This window comes from Leptonotus elevatus, chromosome 9, assembly GCF_054856555.1.
Source record: "Leptonotus elevatus isolate MCC_2025b chromosome 9, RoL_Lele_1.0, whole genome shotgun sequence".
In the NCBI taxonomy this organism is placed as follows: Eukaryota; Metazoa; Chordata; class Actinopteri; order Syngnathiformes; family Syngnathidae; genus Leptonotus; species Leptonotus elevatus.
In genome coordinates this window covers 2,898,600-2,915,863 of record NC_141247.1, presented here as the reverse complement: position 1 = coordinate 2,915,863, position 17,264 = coordinate 2,898,600, and the positions used below count along the sequence as shown (strand labels likewise).

Below are 17,264 nucleotides of genomic sequence, written 5' to 3'. Positions count from 1 at the left end.
TGCATGATTTAAGTTTCTTGTTTTTTGCAGATTTGCAACCCCTCTGGCGAAAAGCGGAATGGAAGCCAGCGATGTGCACACACTGATACAATGATACAGTACAGTAGTAATGCTCTTCCTGTTGCATTAATGAATATGTATGGTTAAAAGTGACTAAACGAAAATGGTCTGCACGCAGGTGGACTGGACCCCACAAGGTGACGGAGAGGACATCTTGTACAGTTCGCCTGCACGGAAAGGGGACACGTGGTTCCACATCTTGTCTACACGACCTGCCAGATCCGCCTCAGGCTCTGCAATCCCACCACCTGATGACCACCTGATGACAACCTGATGTCAACCTGATGACCACCTGATGACAACCTGATGACCACCTGATGACCCAGGCTCAGTAATCCCACCCCCTGATGACCCGACCGGAAAACCACGTCTACTGATCCAGTGTCCAGTTGCCCCTATTGAGGGCATCATTCCATAAAAGGTTGAGTCACATATACGGGCAGAATAACCCCGGTGACCAATCCTAGGACCTTGGGTAGTAGATCCTGGGGTCCTAAAGAAGCTGACAACACCCTTTTTCATTCAACAAAGAACATCATCTCGAGATGGCTTCAAAGTGGGAACGCATCTCCATCTGCTGCTACATCACGACACTCTTTCTCATATAGATTTGTATGCCAATCTGGTATCTCTGGAAGCCCCTCAGTACAACCTTGAACATAACCACAACACATCGTATTAAGTGAAGTATTGATTCTCCACACACTCCCTGGCTCATATCCTGGACTTATAATAACTCAATAACAGTGACAGTGGCCCCAAACACGAACACCTCTGTTAGAATTCCCATTAGGTCTTTGAAGGGATTTAGGAACACTATGTAGACTAAAGGGGAAGACTGGGTAGAATACTGGTGGTATTTGACAGGACATGTTTTTCGGCTAGATTGGAGTACTTTTATAACTACCCAGGACGGAAGTCACTGGCCACCGGGAACTAGTGAGGAGGCTATTTTCTTTAGCAAAAGGGTAACACTGAGTAAACTGGGAGGTCAACTCGAATTGACCTTTGCTCTTCCCGATGGAAAAATACGACCGCCTAATGCAACTCTACATAACACCTCCTGTTGGGGATTATTGCTATGGGCATGGTTCACCGGAGCTGACCCCTATTTTCCCATTGTAGTTTGTGTCAATAAGACTATGGGTAACTTAGAACAACCAAAAAATGACTAATTACATGAAGGTGACCGGGGTGAGAGCTGTTAGCGTACCGCTCGATGGTGTAGATGAGTGGTTCCGTGTTACGACAGGGTTGTCCAGCAGCAGTAACAATTGGCTACTGCTGGCTAACGAAGTGGCCTGTGCCACTAACGAAAACTGTGTGATATGCGTAGGACCACGACCTCTATTACGAGTAATCCCGGCTAAAATAGAGGATCAATGTGTAATGGAACTTATGAATAAAACTGTCCCTAATGTCAATTGCTCTAAATGAGATAAGGTGTATCCTCTCGTAAAATGGCAGAAAAACAAACCAATATTTTCAAACAAAGTTGCAGATGGTAATTTCTCATGTATTAAAATGTCAGGAACAGGAGAACAATTGGGAGAACTAAATTACATCACTCACTGCATTTCGGCAATAGACTTGGGACAAATGTTCCAACCTCAATCTAGAGGGGACATACGGTGGTGGTGTGGCGATAACAGAATATTTGATAAGTTGCCTTTGAATTGTGCTCTCATCACCCTCCTACTGCCAGTACAAATTGACCCCACCTCTGTTGATAACCTTCTAAAAATTATTGATAATTGGGAACCCAAATTTCCTCATTCTTTCTGAAACGGTCCTCTTGGCAAGAGCTGAATGTTCCCACCTACATTGATGCAATTGGAGTACCAAGAGGTGTGCCAGATGAGTACAAATTAGTTGATCAAGTACTCTCGGGGTTCGAATCTACAATTTGCTGGTGGTACACCATTAACAAAAACGTAGACAGAATTAATTATGTACATTATAAAGTACAGAGGCTAGGAAATTGGACTCAAAGTGGTTTTGAGGCTGGCTGCCACATCTTTGATTGCATTCCAAAACCGAATTGCACTAGATATGTTGCTGGCAGAAAAGGGCGGAGTCTGCTCAATGTTTGGAGATCAGTGTTGCACCTTCATTCCTAACAACACTGCACCCGATGGAAGTTTGACTATTGCAATTGAAGGGCTGCGTACACTCAATAAGAAAATGAAATAACATTTCAGGTGTGGATACTTCTGTATGGGATAATTGGATGGATGTGTTTGGGCGCTATAAAACTTTAGTTTCCTCTATTTTGATATCTATCGCTGTATTTGCTGCTTTGCTAACCATATACGGGTGTTGCTGTATTCCATGTATTCGTTCCCTTTGCCAAAGAATTATTACCACTGCTATTGAAAAACAGGACATACAAAATAAGTTTTCTTATATGATGATTGAGTCTATCGCTCCCCCAAAGGAGCCCACTGTTGCGGCATCCGACGAAGAGGACGAAGATCCCGCTGTAATTTGTCTGAAATATTTATCTGCTTGTGTCGGACTCTTTTGAGTCCGAATGAGGGAATGTTGACATTCTGCTGTTTTGATTTAATTATAACTGTTTGATTGTAGTTATAACTGTTTAGATTTAGTCATAACTGCTTTAATTTCCTCAGCAAAGCTTGATGAGTGTAATAATGTGACAGAACGTTTGAAGATTCTTCCTTCCTTTTCCCACGTAATTAGTCATCTGTTTTGGGGGAGAAAATGTGTTGAAAAGGATTCCTTTGTAAAATTGGATTTGCTGCAAGGTGCCATTTTCGTCTGGGACCTACTGTATTTCCACATCAATCGGCCATTTGTCCATGTGTATTGAGTACTGTCTGTCTTGTGAGAGGGGCGGGGCTTAAGGGCAGCAAAGGAGGAAGGGGAAGGGGAGGGGTTTTTGGGGGACCGCTATGCTGAGCGTATAAGACAACTACAAGTGGGAGAGATCCACACACAAGGGGAACCACAGCGATTTTGTCTGTATCTTGTCTGTGTCCAGAAATTTCTGTAAAATAAATCTTTCGAAGGACCTGTTCACCGATCTCCAGTCTGATTTTACGAACACGCGGAAAACATAAGGATCGTTTTCCATCAGTGTCAATGATTTATTTAGTCAGCTTTATTTTGAAGTTTGCTTTAGCGTAGGCGGGGTGTGTTTGCGCCTTTGCGACTTCCCTGACATTACTGAATGACGCCGCGGTGTCAGCCCAATTCACACACGTACACACACACACGCACACACACCGAGAGGAACTTACTCACTAACATACATTTGAATCTTTTTGTTTTGACGTAAGAAGCAAGTATTTTCAAGTCAAAGGGCTCAAGTCCGAGTGAAGTCACAAATAATTGTAGGTAAAGTCCAAGTCAAGTTGCAAGTCTTTTAAAATTTTGTGAAGTCGAGTCTAAAGTTGTCAAACTCATGACTCGAGTCAGACTCGAGTCCAAGTCACATGACTTGAGTCCACACCTCTGTTTATTGGATAGGTTCTAGCACACTTGTGGCGCTAGTGAGGATAAGCGGTACAGACAATGAATGGTTTTATTTTATGTATTTTAAATTTATTTGCGCCATGTAGGACTAAAACTCCTATTATCCAATGATGATAATAAAAGGTATGCAAACTTCTTTCCTAGTTGGTTCACATTGTCATCCAAGTCAGAGAACATTTTGGGTCATACCTAAACTACTCTAGCAAATTGCAAACTCAGTCATTTTGCTTGTAGATTAAGTCTTTGAGCTTGTTTCACAACACTTTATCTCTCTGCCCATTTTCCATTAGTGCCTTCCAAACAAGATTGGATAGCAACACACCAGTGAGTAAAGGAGAGAATCGGAGCACAGCTGTACCTGTATAATTAAGTTTACAGACATGTTGCCTTCACTGCCTATATGACTCATTTATACTTGTACTGCAGGCCCAGTGAGCATGACATGACAAATGATTAGAATGATTAGGCTGTAGGGATAGTTTTAATTAATCCTGGGAGAAAAGGTAAGTCTGCTTCCTGCTTCTATCTGCCTGTTGGCAAAGCACAATCACTCCACCCCCTGTGGATACCAGATACATTTCTCCTGTTAGAGCAGTGGTGTCCATAGTGTTTTGTCTGGGATGTGTTTCTGATGTAACCATGACCGCAATAAAAGCGGTAAAAGTAGGACACAGTAATCATGGTTAAATAAAATCAGTTTGTATTTGGGGGTGAGTCTGCTACACGCTTCATAGGGCTTCATTTGTATTAGCTTTTTTAGATTATGACTCAAAATAAATGGTCCCACATCAAAATGTGGATTTTGCAAGTCAAAAGAATACATTGACTAGCAAAACTACGGGCACGCCACGCTTATGCAGGGATTAAATACCACGACAGAATTCCGTCATAAAAAAAAAAAGGTGTGTGTGTCACCGGAGGCGACTGCGACCCTGGAGAGAAGCTTTTTTTTTTTTTTTCTTTCACTCATGCGAAAATGTCATTTGTGCACAGTTAATGCATTTGATTCCCAAAACTTATAAATAAAACTTAAGTATTTCCATAGTCCCAAAAATGTATTTATAAGTTTTTTAATTGTTTTTTTTATGCTGGCGCATACAGAAGGCTTTGATGCAGCCTCTGAACTGAAGAGAACGCTTAAAGCAATGGTAGTTATTACAAAAAAACGGCCAGCAGGTGGTAGCAGAGTGTAAGAGATCAACCAGGGCCATGTTGCAAAAAGGCTCTTTTCCCAACTGTTTGAACAGATTTGTGAATAATGATGAAATTTAGCTATATTCTCATGCTTCAGTGAAAATGGCTGGGCGTGAATGAGTTAAATGCACAATTGTTGCACCTCATCACAATAAAGGTGTCTTGACAGCTGGAATGAGTAGAAACTTGTATTTTGTAAGTGCTGTGGGAAGTTTTAAGTAAATATTGAGGACCAAATGATGCAACAGTGCACGGCTGCTGTTAAAAGCAATTCGCCGACGTTTTCTGTTCCACCCAGAAAAAAACATACAAAAGAAAAGTAAAGTCTTACACATTGATTGAAATATGTAAACAAACGTGCATGCAAATGACCTTTTATTGAATGTGAGGAAAAAAACTACCATTTCCATTTCTTGGTATGGAACCATAGACAACAAAGTTTTTTTCTTTGTGTGTGTGTTTTTTTAATTTTTTTATTTTTATTTTACTGTGAGTTGGCAAACAGATTCATACGCATTACTGCCACCTTGTTTGGAGCGCAATGAACTTGGGTATTCATCGACTAAGTGTACGGCCGAGACAGTTTGGAACAAATATATAAATCGTTACACCCTTAGTGAGCACTGACATTGTGTTCAAGTTCCAATTGCTCCTTGCTACTTGAAATCTATACCAAATATATATATTATTTTATATTGTTGAGTGTGTTTTGTGTATTTGCCTGCCTATTGAAACTCGTAATACTGTAATTGTGCAGCCAAGGGTTCAAATCTTGTCATACTATACATTTCACACTGTTCTTTGGACTTTTGAATGAGACTTGTATGAGCCATTCAGCTCCAACCATTAGGCCCTATCTGCTCCAAGCAGGAGCTACGTACGGGCCCTCACACACACTGAACTTCTCTGCATAAAACCTAAGATCCCAGCAGAGCTAAAGAGGAAAAGAAGAGGCTGCTGAGCTGGTGACACATGCTGAGAAAGAGCATGGAGCTATCAACTTTGTCTACTAATATCATGCGAAATGTCTGCACTCTGTCAAATAAGATGGAGGAGCTATCAGCATTAATCAAGCTGCAACGGGAGTACAGAAAAAAAAGTCTCATGTCTCACTGAGACGTGGTTGAACCAGGACACACCAGACACTATTGTCTCCTTGGAGCATTTTACACTTTTCTGTGCAGACCGCAACCTGTCAAAGAGAGGCAAGAAGAAAGGCGGAGGAGCTGTGCGGTTTTCTTTTGTTGTATTTGTTATATACACCAGGTGGCGTAACCATTTGCTCATCACTTTTGAAGCACCTACCCCACTGAGCGGCAGTTCAACGAATGTAGCGAATGTTGTGTTTCGTCAGGGTTCATAGTAGGTCGGGTCCACTTAGCGCTGAGGCCCCTTTTCATTCAGATAAGCACGTTTCTTCTCATAGACAAAGTTTATGTTCAACTACTGGCATCAAATATGGATGACATGAAAGATCGAACAACAGCTGTAATAAGCACGGCAACAATCCTGATGTGCGTTTTGGAGGATTTATCATCGGCTTAATGTTGTCCGTGCTGCCGGTGGTCACCACAATGAGCAATTGACATCAAATGCAAACTAGATAATATTTTCGACACGCGTCCAAAGCTAGACTTTTAGATTAAAAAATATATATATATATCGTGTGATAACTTTGCCGTGCTTTTTTTTTTTTTTAGTCACTCTTCATTCATACAGTGCTGCTCAAAAGTTTGTGAACCTCTTGATCAATTTGGACTTTCCAATTGTTTCAACCTGATTTTTTTGTTCAATCTGAACCATTACATTTGATATGAAATAACAGGTGTAGGTTTATCAATTTGTTTTTTGTTTAAAAAAAACAGACAATTGTGTAGTCAAAACTCAATTAAAAATAATTTTTGGTCAATTCATGTAGGTGCAAAAGTAAGTGAACCCTGAGCTGCATTTCTTAAAACAAGCAGTCAAGTAGGATTATGTAGGACAAATTGGTAGCTAAACTAATCACTGAAATGGACCAATGAAATGAGAGAGGTTTAGCAAAGAAATTGTGCATCACTGACTGAAACAGAGAAAAAAAACACATCACTTTAGTCTTACCCATGTGAACCCATACAGGTCAGTCATGCTGAGTGGAAGAGAAATCTCATGGGACCTCAGGAAGTGGGTAGTGACAGCACATCTGTCTCGGGAAAGCTATAAAGTCATCAAAAAAAAAAAGAGCTTCATCATTTCACTGTGAAGCAGATCATCTGCAACTAGAGAACACTGAAAATTACTACAATCCTGCCTAGAAGTGGACAACCTTCTAAAATATCAGCAAGACCCACAAGACAAATGATAATTCAGGTGAAAGCCGACCTGTGCATCACATCGAAGGATTTGCGGATCTCTTTTGCTGCATCTGGGACACATGTGCATGCTTCAACAATCAGAAGAAAAGTCAATTGACAAGGCTTTCATGGAAGGCTTGCTAGGTAGAAGCCTCTGCTCACGAAAAAGGTCAAAGCTGCCCATCTGCCAAAGCTTTTTGGAAGTCCCTTCTGTGGGCAGATGAGTCCAAAATTGAACTGTTTGGTCACAACTAAAACGGTCATGTTTGGTGAAAAGTCAACTGCATACCAGCAAAATAACCTTCTCCCTACAGTGAAGCAGGGTGGTGAGAATGTTAGGTTCTGGGCTAGCTTTTCATCCTAAAGACCTAGACAACTCTAGTCCAGGGGAATCATGAATTCAGAGGAATATTGTGAAATTCTGGATCATAACCTGAAGCCGTTCTTTGTGAAGTTACAGCCTGGTAGACGATGGATCATGCAACATGACAATAATCCAAAGCATTCCAGCAATACAACCAAGGAATGGCTGAAGAAACAACACGATTCATGTTCTGGATGTGGCCTGTCAAAATCCTGACTTAAATTCTTTCAAAATACCGTGGCGGGACCTGAAGCGGGCAGCGCCCATCCAACCTCTCAAAAGGAGGTGCAATGTCCGATTAAGTGAGAGGTTCACATACTTTGGACCCATGAAATCTGAGTTGTTCTTAAATCAACAACTTTTGCTCAAGAATGAATTACAATATTATCATTATTTTTGTTATTTTGAAGGTTATTTTAATATTATATACAAAAAATCTGACCATGCCTGCAGGGTTCACAAACTTTTGAGCAGCACTGTTTATATTTGTTTACTTTGTCATTTGTTCTCAAAAGGAGTCAAGTCATATTTATTTATATAGCACTTTCAAACAGCCGTAGCTGACAAAGCGCTTTACAGAACGCACAACATAAAACATTACCGATAAAACAATCATAAGAAACCAACAAAACGTTTTCCTTTCCTACACATACTTTGATGTTTAAAGCGGTTATAGATGAAAGAGGAGAGGAGACCATGCCTAATAATTACATATTTTAAATAAAAAGGAAACAAAAATAATAATTTGCATCTGTTGTATTTCACTAAAATGTCAGTAATGACAGAGACGATAACCTCGTAGTTGGCAAACTCAATGTTCGCCTCTCAATGGGATACAGCCTTAAAGCCCCTATCCACCTCTGAGCTGCGAACGATGCGTTTCGTGAGGGTTCTGATTAGATCGCATTTGTGTTTGTAATTAATCGTAATTGTAGCCATTATCACAAGAACATTTTCAAGATTCTAAAAATGTCCTTGCGAATCCACTGTTTCGCCAACATGTGCATTTGTTCGTAATACATCGCAATCTGTCGTAATTATGTCGGCAAAGTTCTTTCCTAGGCCGCATTTGGGAATTCACTCTGACACCAGTGCACTACTCTGAGAGCGTTTGTGTTCGGCCTCAGGCAGAGAGTGCTGGCTCCATGATTTCCAAAAGCACTAGTCTGTTGTACTGCTTGACGCACTGGCCCACCTTGTCCCCATTTGAAACACACGTAACGCATAACGGGCTGCGACACAATAGTAGAGGGCGGCAAACAACACATAACCAAAACACGGAAACCATTGAGGACAACGCTGCCCGGGTATTGGTTGTTCGTTCTGTTTTTTTGTGGTGCTTCAGATGTGGCACTTCTTGCAACGCAAAGAGGACCACCGCCGCAAAGAAAAGGACAATGTTTTATTGTTGGAAAGCCCTCGAGGATGTACACGCTGATAGCAGTGGGAGCGAAGAAGAAGACGAACACTTGTCGAAAAGGACACGGCTGGTAAGTTGTTGGAGTCTGTTAACCTTGAAATGCAGGAAACTCTGCGTGTTCCGTTTCAGAAAGCGAGATAACTGAAATGATAGTTACGAATGTAACTACGGTTCCCCACCGGCCCCCAACCCCCGCACCCCCCCGCCCCCCATCCACCCCCGCCATCCACCCCAACCCAGCCCGAGCCGCCCCCAGGTCCCCAATCCCCCAGACACCCCCCACCCCCAGCACCCCCCCACCCCGCAACCCGCCACCCCCAACAAAGCCGCCCCCCCCCCCCCCGACCAACCGGCAGCCCCCCAACCCCCAGCCCCCGGGGACCACCCGCACCCAGGCACCGGCGCCGAAGAGGGGCCGGACAGCGGAGAGGACAGCCGTGTGTGTGTGTGGTGCATTAAAATTGGAGGGGAGTTGTAGGGTGAAGACGGTGTTTCCACCCTACCCCACCCCCCCAAAGTGTGTTATGTGCCCTATATGTCTATAAAAGTGTATTGTGCAAACCTAGTGTAGTGAGTTAAGAGGAGCGACCAGCGAGGGAGAAGGGACAGGGAGGCGGAGGACGGGCGGGGAGAGGCGAGGAGGGAGAGGCAGCAAGGGGGAGGAAGGAGGAGGGGAGAGGGAACCACCGGGCACCCCGGCGGCCCACAGGCCCCGAACCGCGTCGCCGGGCCCAGAGCGACGGACCGCGCCGGAACGGCGCCGCCCCAGACACCAGGGAAAGCCCCGCAACGCAGCACCCCCCAAGAGACCCAGGGAACGGCCAAGACGCAGCCGCCACCCAGCAGCCAACAGAGGGGCAGACCCGCCCACGCCCAGCCAGGGGGGACAGAACCCACAGAATTAACCCACTGGCATGCCGTGAATCCGAATATCAAACCCTGGTGCCCATCGGAGGCGAATGCGCTCGATCCCGCTGGCAGCAGCCGGGTTCCTGACTATAAAAACACAACCATTAGTTACAAATTGCCAAATACAGAAACATCAATGCAAGTTATCACGCTGCTGTGGCTCTCGCTAACAGGCAGAATTAAGTAACCAGGTTTAGGTTAAAAAATTCTATATACGTAGACCATGTTTCTTTAAATTTTGACATTTGGTTTTTATTTGAGGCAGATATTTTTTCCATTAAATTGTGATTTATGAGGAGGTTAGACCATTGGTCGATATTCAGAGTTTGTTTATTTATGCCATAGGGGAGAAAGCCCGCAGGGCTCCACTTGGGCTTTTGTCATTTCTAGTGCCTTCCACCAGGCAGTCAGGGTGGCGGAAATCATTGGATTTTTAAAGCAGTTATGTCGCTTAATCGATGTTGTAATAAAGAGTAAATCTAGGAGCCTGAGGTTATTACAATCCTTCTGTTCTAGTTCCAGCCAACAGTTAGTATCTCTATTGGGTTGTGCCCATAAAATAATATATTGTAGCTGGTTGGCTATATAGTAGTGCATAAAATTTGGTGCCTCTAGACCTCCTTTGGATTTATTTTTCTGAAGAGTAGATAGACTAATCTTTGCTTTTTTTTTATTCCAGTAAAATTTTGTAACGGCCGAGTCCAACAACTGGAACCAGTTAGCCGTAGATTTAAATGGAATCATTGAGAAAAATAGTTTATTTTGGGTAAAACTTTCATTTTAATAGTGGCTATTCGTCCTATTAGAGAAATAGGAAGATTATTCCAGCGCTCCAAGTCACTATAAATGCTATCCAGAAGTGGAGTACAGTTTAAATTAATTAAATCAGTTAATTTAGGTGAGATTTTTATGCCTAAGTATTTTAAATTACCTATAGGAAATGAGTAGTGTGGGTCCTGGCTTGCAGGGTTCCATGAATTTTCTGTAATAGGTAGAAGTGTTGATTTTGTCCAGTTAATAGAATAGTCTGATAACTGTGAGAATTTAGTTATTAAGTTAAATACTTCCCCTAACGAAATAGCAGGCTTTTCTAAATAAAGTAAAATATCATCGGTATATAGATTAATTTTATGTTCTGTTACCCCAGAGTGAATTCCTTGAATCCTTCTTTCCTGGCGTATGGCTAATGCAAGCGGTTCAATAAATATTGCAAATAATAAAGGCAACAGTGGGCATCCCTGTCTTGTGCCTCTCTGTAGAGTAAAACTCTTAGATATAATCCCATTAGTAGTAATAGTAGCTTTAGGAGAATCATATAATACTGACACCCAGTGAATAAATGACTTCCCAAAGCCAAATTTATTTAAAACAGCAAAGAGGAAGGACCAGTTAACTTCATCAAAAGCTTTTTCTGCATCCAATGATATAATTGCCTTTTTATCATGCCGCTGTGACATACTAATAAGGTTAAAGAGCCTTCTAATATTATTAGTAGAGTGACGCTCTTTAATAAAGCCTGTTTGGTCGCTATGAATGATTGTCGGGATTACTGTTTCTAATCTAGATGTAAAAGCCTTAGTGATAATTTTAATATCAGTGTTAATTAGTGAAATCGGACGGTAACTTGATGGAAGGGTGGGGTCTTTTTCTGGCTTTAATAAAAGTTTAATTGCTGCTGTATTCATGTGTGGGCGTATGTGACCATTCGTTTTAATTTCTGTTACTACTCTTAAGAATAGTGGAGCAAGCATTGACCAGAAGTGCTTTAAAAATATAGCCGGATAACCATCCGGGCCAGGTGCTTTGCCATTTGGCATACTATCTAGAGCACTGTACAACTCGTTTATAGTAAGTGGTGCATCTAACATATCTTTATATTCAGTAGTATACTGAGGAATGCCTCAATATGCTCTGGGTTAGGCTTATTAGTTTCTGAGTATGGGTTGTGATAATAATTATAAAAAATTTGATTAATTTCTTCTGGTGATTGTGTACATTCACCAGTTGTCCCTTTAATAGCCGTTATAAGCGATTTTCCCCGATTACGTTGAAGTTGGTTTGCAAGAAATTTACCTGATTTGTTATTATATTCAAAGTTGTTGTATCTCAATTGTTGTATTATAAACTCTGTCTTTTTAGTTAACATATCGTCTAACTGTATTTTTGTATTTTGTAAGTCAGTCCATATTTGGTTATTTGGGTTTATTGCGTACTCATCCGTCAGTTGTTTAATTTTATCTTCCAAGTCTTTTTCTAATTTTTGATCCTGTTTCTTTTTATAAGATGAAAATGATATAATTTTACCTCTAATTACTGCTTTCCCAGCTTCCCAGAGAAGAGCTGGAGATACGTCTGGAGAGTCATTTATTTCCAAAAAGTCTGCCCATTCTTTTCTTATAATTTTGTCAAATTCTGCGTCGTTTAGTAGTGAGATGTTAAAACGCCATGTCGGTGGTGGTTTAAAGGTATAATCAACTTGTAGGGAAAGGGAGACTGGTGCATGGTCGCTAATAATAATAGGATGTATTTTTGTAACAATTTTTTCAGCGATATAATTATTTGTAAGAAAAAAATCTATTCCTGAAAAAGACTGGTGCACAGCGGAAAAGAAGGTAAATTCCTTCTTATTTGGGTTTTTAAGTCTCCAGCTGTCGACGAGGCCAAAGTCATCCATATATTCCCCCCATTACTTTTGTAGATTGTGATCGCCTTATACATGTTGTTTTATTAGAACAATCTATTAATGGATTTAAGACAGTGTTAAAGTCTCCTCCAATAATAATAGTGGAGTTTGCTGCTAACTCAAACAGCTGAGAGAAAAAATTATGGAAAAAGGCCGGATCATCATTATTAGGGGCATATAAATTACTAAATGTATATATTTTATTAAATATAGTCACCTGAATAATAATGTATCGGCCCTCTGGGTCTGTTACTGTATTATTTATAGTAAAAAATAAATTCTTATGTATGAGTATACAGACTTCTCTTTGTCTACTGTTATAAGGGGCAGAGTACACTTGACTAAAATTCTTATCAATAAGTAATTTTTCTTCAGATTTTTGTATGTGGGTTTCTTGTAGGAGGCAAATATCTGCTTTTAATTTTAAGAGATGGTCTAAAGTTTTTATTCTTTTTGCCTGTGAGCGAGCGCCACAAACATTCCAGGAAACCAGAACTAATTTATGCATACAAACAATATAAACTCAGTCCTATGTATATATCTGTATAGGCCATTTGCCACCACTGGCATGTTATAGGATAGAATCAAAGTGGTTAGGTGATTTATATAGTTTGTGTAAAATGTGAGGTAACGTGTAAGGTAACGTGTAAGTAAATAAAACAGTGCAAAAACGAGTAGGGAGGTGAAAGTGAAGGAAATTAACAGGGGATTAAACATAACAATACACCAGTAACCCAAGCGAGATTTTTTTGTTTAAATATACTTTAGATATAGTTGTGTATTAATATTATATTTATAATATAGCCTAAACATAATAAGTATTCATATTTTTGGTTTTATAACCACATATACAGTATATGTATACACCTAATAATCAAACTAAGTTTAGTTCCACCAATGCCAAATAGAACAGCCAGGGAGTGGAATTGGGGTTCCGGAATAGTTGGCCATCGATATATAACTTATCAACAGCTATCGTAGTCCGTTTACCCTCCTGCCTATTTTGTTTCATTATAGGAAACAGTACCTTTCGCCGCTCATTGATCTCTCTCGGGAATTGATCATTCATTCCAAATGAGGTCCCTTTAAGCTCCCGTCCTTTACTTTTTACAAATTCTTTCTGTTTAAAATGCTCAAACTTGGTAATAATAGGACGGGGTTTGTTGCCCCTACGGGCTCCAAGCCGATGTACCCGGTCAAAAGAGATGTTATTTACCGTCTCCTGAGGAATTTTTAACGACGTCGTCATAATTTTTTTTTATCTCAACCTCTGGGTTGTCAGAGGTATTCTCGGATATGCCTGAGAATATTAAATTCTCCCGCATACTACGGGATTGGACATCTAAAACAGTTTCTTTTAGCGTTTTATTCTCCTTTTTCATAGTTTCCAGCTCGGCTGAAACAGCCGCGAGTGAAGAGTGTAACTCGGCATTTTCCCGTTGAAGGACACTTACCTGCTGACTGACGAATTCCAGGCATACCTTTAATTCTTTGACGTCCTCGAGGATGAGGCCGAGGACGTCAAGTTTTTTATTTATGGACTCCAGCACACTGACCGAAACGTCCGTAGTGGTTAGGTCGTCCGTGTCCGTCGCTGAGTCGTTTTTCCTCTTCTTCGAAGAAGGTTTCTTCGACGGTTTCTCGACGGAAGGATCCTCCATCGCGCAGCTGTAAAAATATCCGTCGATGAAACGTTCAAGGTCCTCCACGTTGGGTGGTATTTCAAATCTGCCGGATGAAAGAGAGAAGAGAAAAGCCAAGATATATGATGGTTAAATTTGGATTAGTTTAGTATAATAGAGCTAGTTCTATCTTAGCAGCAGGGCGCCGCCATGTTAGGGTTTCCTGGTCTCGCGATAGTCACAGCATCTCGTGAGCGACTTCCTCTCCCTATAGTTCTTTGCTATAATAAGATAATTACTAATCCACTCAGCAAACACAAATGATTCGGCAGAAATTGAATTTCTAGACAACAAATTTATTTAGTAAACACACACATATATCAGTCACAGCCTAACCTATTAATGAAACGGAATAAAAATGTGAATCAAAGATAAAAAGCAAACATGCAACCTAACTAAGATTTTTTTTTAAAACGGTAGATGAAAAAGGTAGATGGGGAATAGAGATGGAAGCGTTTTGACCTGTCATCCTTTTTATATTTGAATCAAAGCGTTGCACCAGTAGTATGTGGTCAGATTGCAATGTAGGCGCACCTACGGACTGGTTCAGTTGCACGGGAGAGAGAGAGAGAGACTCGGCGAGCGTCAACCCTCAGTTGAAGAAAACTCAGTTGGAGGCAATCTGGGCGGTCGGCGCACGCGCAGCTAGAATGCTGCACTAGAGTCTCTGGATGATGGTGATGGGCGCACGGCTGAGAGGCCGCTGCAGGTCTCCAGTTGGTGGCGAGGTGCACGCACGGCGTTGAGGCCACGGCAGGTCCTTGGCTGGCCCAAGTCCCGGTTGGTGGTGATGTGCTTGCGCGGTTGAGAGGTCGCAGTCAGTTGGTTTGGACGCTGCGGGGCATCTCGGGCGCACGGCTAGAGCAGAAATGGGTCGGTGCCTAACAGCCATTGTGGAACCGGGTTGGCGGGGCGCTGCGTGATTCAGAGAGCGGAAGGTAGGTGGGTCGGCTCTCGGCACGCGCGTTTTGGGATGCGCAGTGTAGTTGCAAATCCTTGCGTGATGTGTGCTTTGCGGCGCGCGTTGTGCCTCAAATCAGGGTCTCAAAGAAAGAAGCCACGCTCTCAGCGTGTTTGGCGACCGCGTCTCTCGTGATGGTCAGGAGGAGTTCGTGGGGCAAGAAGAGAGGCGAAGAAGAGGTGAAGAAGAGAGGAAAGTTCCTTTGCGAGTTGGCTTTTAAACTGTGTCCCAGGGGGTGGGGCAGCCCCTTCCGTGCGCGTGAAGCAGACTTGGTCTACTGAGACCAAGCTTTTGGGATATCGTTTGATAATTTTTTGATCAGAATTGACAAGCCAAATGCTTCATTTATCATTCTGAACACATTTCAAACATTACCGCGATCATAAAGTTATTGAATCTACGAAGCTTACTAATTAGCTAAACTTATGTGGCTACAGAAATGACACACATCATTCATTTGAGATAGACATACAGGTTGTGTACAAAGATAAACAACAGAAGTCACTTGATGTCAGTCAAGTACATAGAGTCCGTATATGTCCCGAATTATGTAGATTTCAGATTAATTAAAAGCGGCAGGATAGCCGCAGCACCCCCGCTGGGTCCTTCTGTGGTCGAGTCATTCTGTCAGGTTGGGGCATGGGATTAAGGACCCAAATGCAGGGAGCAAAAGTAGCGAGGCAAGGATGCAGTCAAAAAGGGGATTTAATTAAGAAAAAGGTAAACAAGTTACTTGGCTAAATAACAAAATCAACAATGTCCAAAAACACAAATGAAAGCAACAAACCAAATAGAAACACGGCTAAGCAAGGAAATGATGACAACAGGATATGGCATGAGTGTGACAATGACTCGACAAGAACTAAAATAAAGCAGGAAACTAAATACACATAGTAAGGATGCAATGAGAGACACCTGGACAAGACACACGTGGTTTGGGGAGCTGATTGGGTAACACCAGGGACCGGGATGACAAGAACAGGAGGACATGATAAAACTTGACGAGTCATTGACAAAGGGAGACACACAAGGAAAACATGACCCATAAACAAAACCAAAACACAGACCATGACAATATACAAGTCTTTCCAAGCAAAAACACCTTTCAGCCCCCAGCATTCAAAAAAAGTATCTAAAAATGATGGGGGAAATGCATGATTACAATAAACTGGGGCATGGATAGAAGTGTCTGGCAGTCTAAAATACTTCTTAATTTGTAACCATATTTTCAAGGAATTTTGGACTATTAGATTACTCACTTTTACGGTCGCAGGAGACGAAGAAAAAAGGAGTGCTGGGAGAGACGTAAAATTACATATTTAATTGTTGTCCAACTTATTAAAATTGCTTCCATTTTTAGCGCACGATTGAATTAAATTAAAATTAAGTGAATATATTAAGTTTAATTAATTAAAAGTTCATTAAATTTAATATGGCCACTTTGGATTAATTTTGGATTCATATAATTCAAGTGAATATATTAAGTTTAATAAACACCTGCTCCTTGTTGGTGGATATCCAGGGCTCAGACAGTGGACATTTTTAAGGACCTGGGTTTTCACCTAACAGTAAAATGGACTGGGCAGACAACACAAATGCTCTGTACATCAAAGGTGAGCCTCCTCCACGTGTTAAGGTTCTTACAGGAGATTTTATCACACTTTGGTGGACTCAACTTTGTTTTGTGTGCTGTGGAGTAGGCATCGCAGACAGAAATAAAAAGAGACTTCATCGATTGGTTAATTAAGAAAACTAGCTCTGTCCTGGGCTGCCAAATGGACTCCATCAAGGAGGTGGCGGATAGAACAATGTTTGGTAGAGGAAGAACACTACACAGCAAGTCATTCTTGCTAAAGCAACAAGACTTTCCAATTACATTAAATACATATAGCACACACACAAAATAAAAAATAAAATAAAACATTTGAATTGACCCATGTGCAATATTCTGTGTATGCACACACACAATGTGTAATACATCTTAAACAATGCTGCTGATTTTGAACTTGATATTATTTGTAAAAAACTTGAACTTGATTTTATTTGTAAAAAAATAAAATAAATAAAATAAATCCCATAAAATAATTTTGTATCTTATTGTTTTCTGCTGTAACAAGTGAATCGTAGGATCAATAGTCTTCTTGTATTTCACCAAGCTGC

At 41.3% G+C, this 17,264-nt stretch overlaps 1 pseudogene; it reads left to right on the top strand.

Moving 5' to 3' along the window:
• The first annotated feature begins 505 nt into the window (after window positions 1–505).
• On the top strand, window positions 506–1,845 carry LOC147167861 (uncharacterized; annotated as a pseudogene).
• Window positions 1,846–17,264: the final 15,419 nt, after the last annotated feature.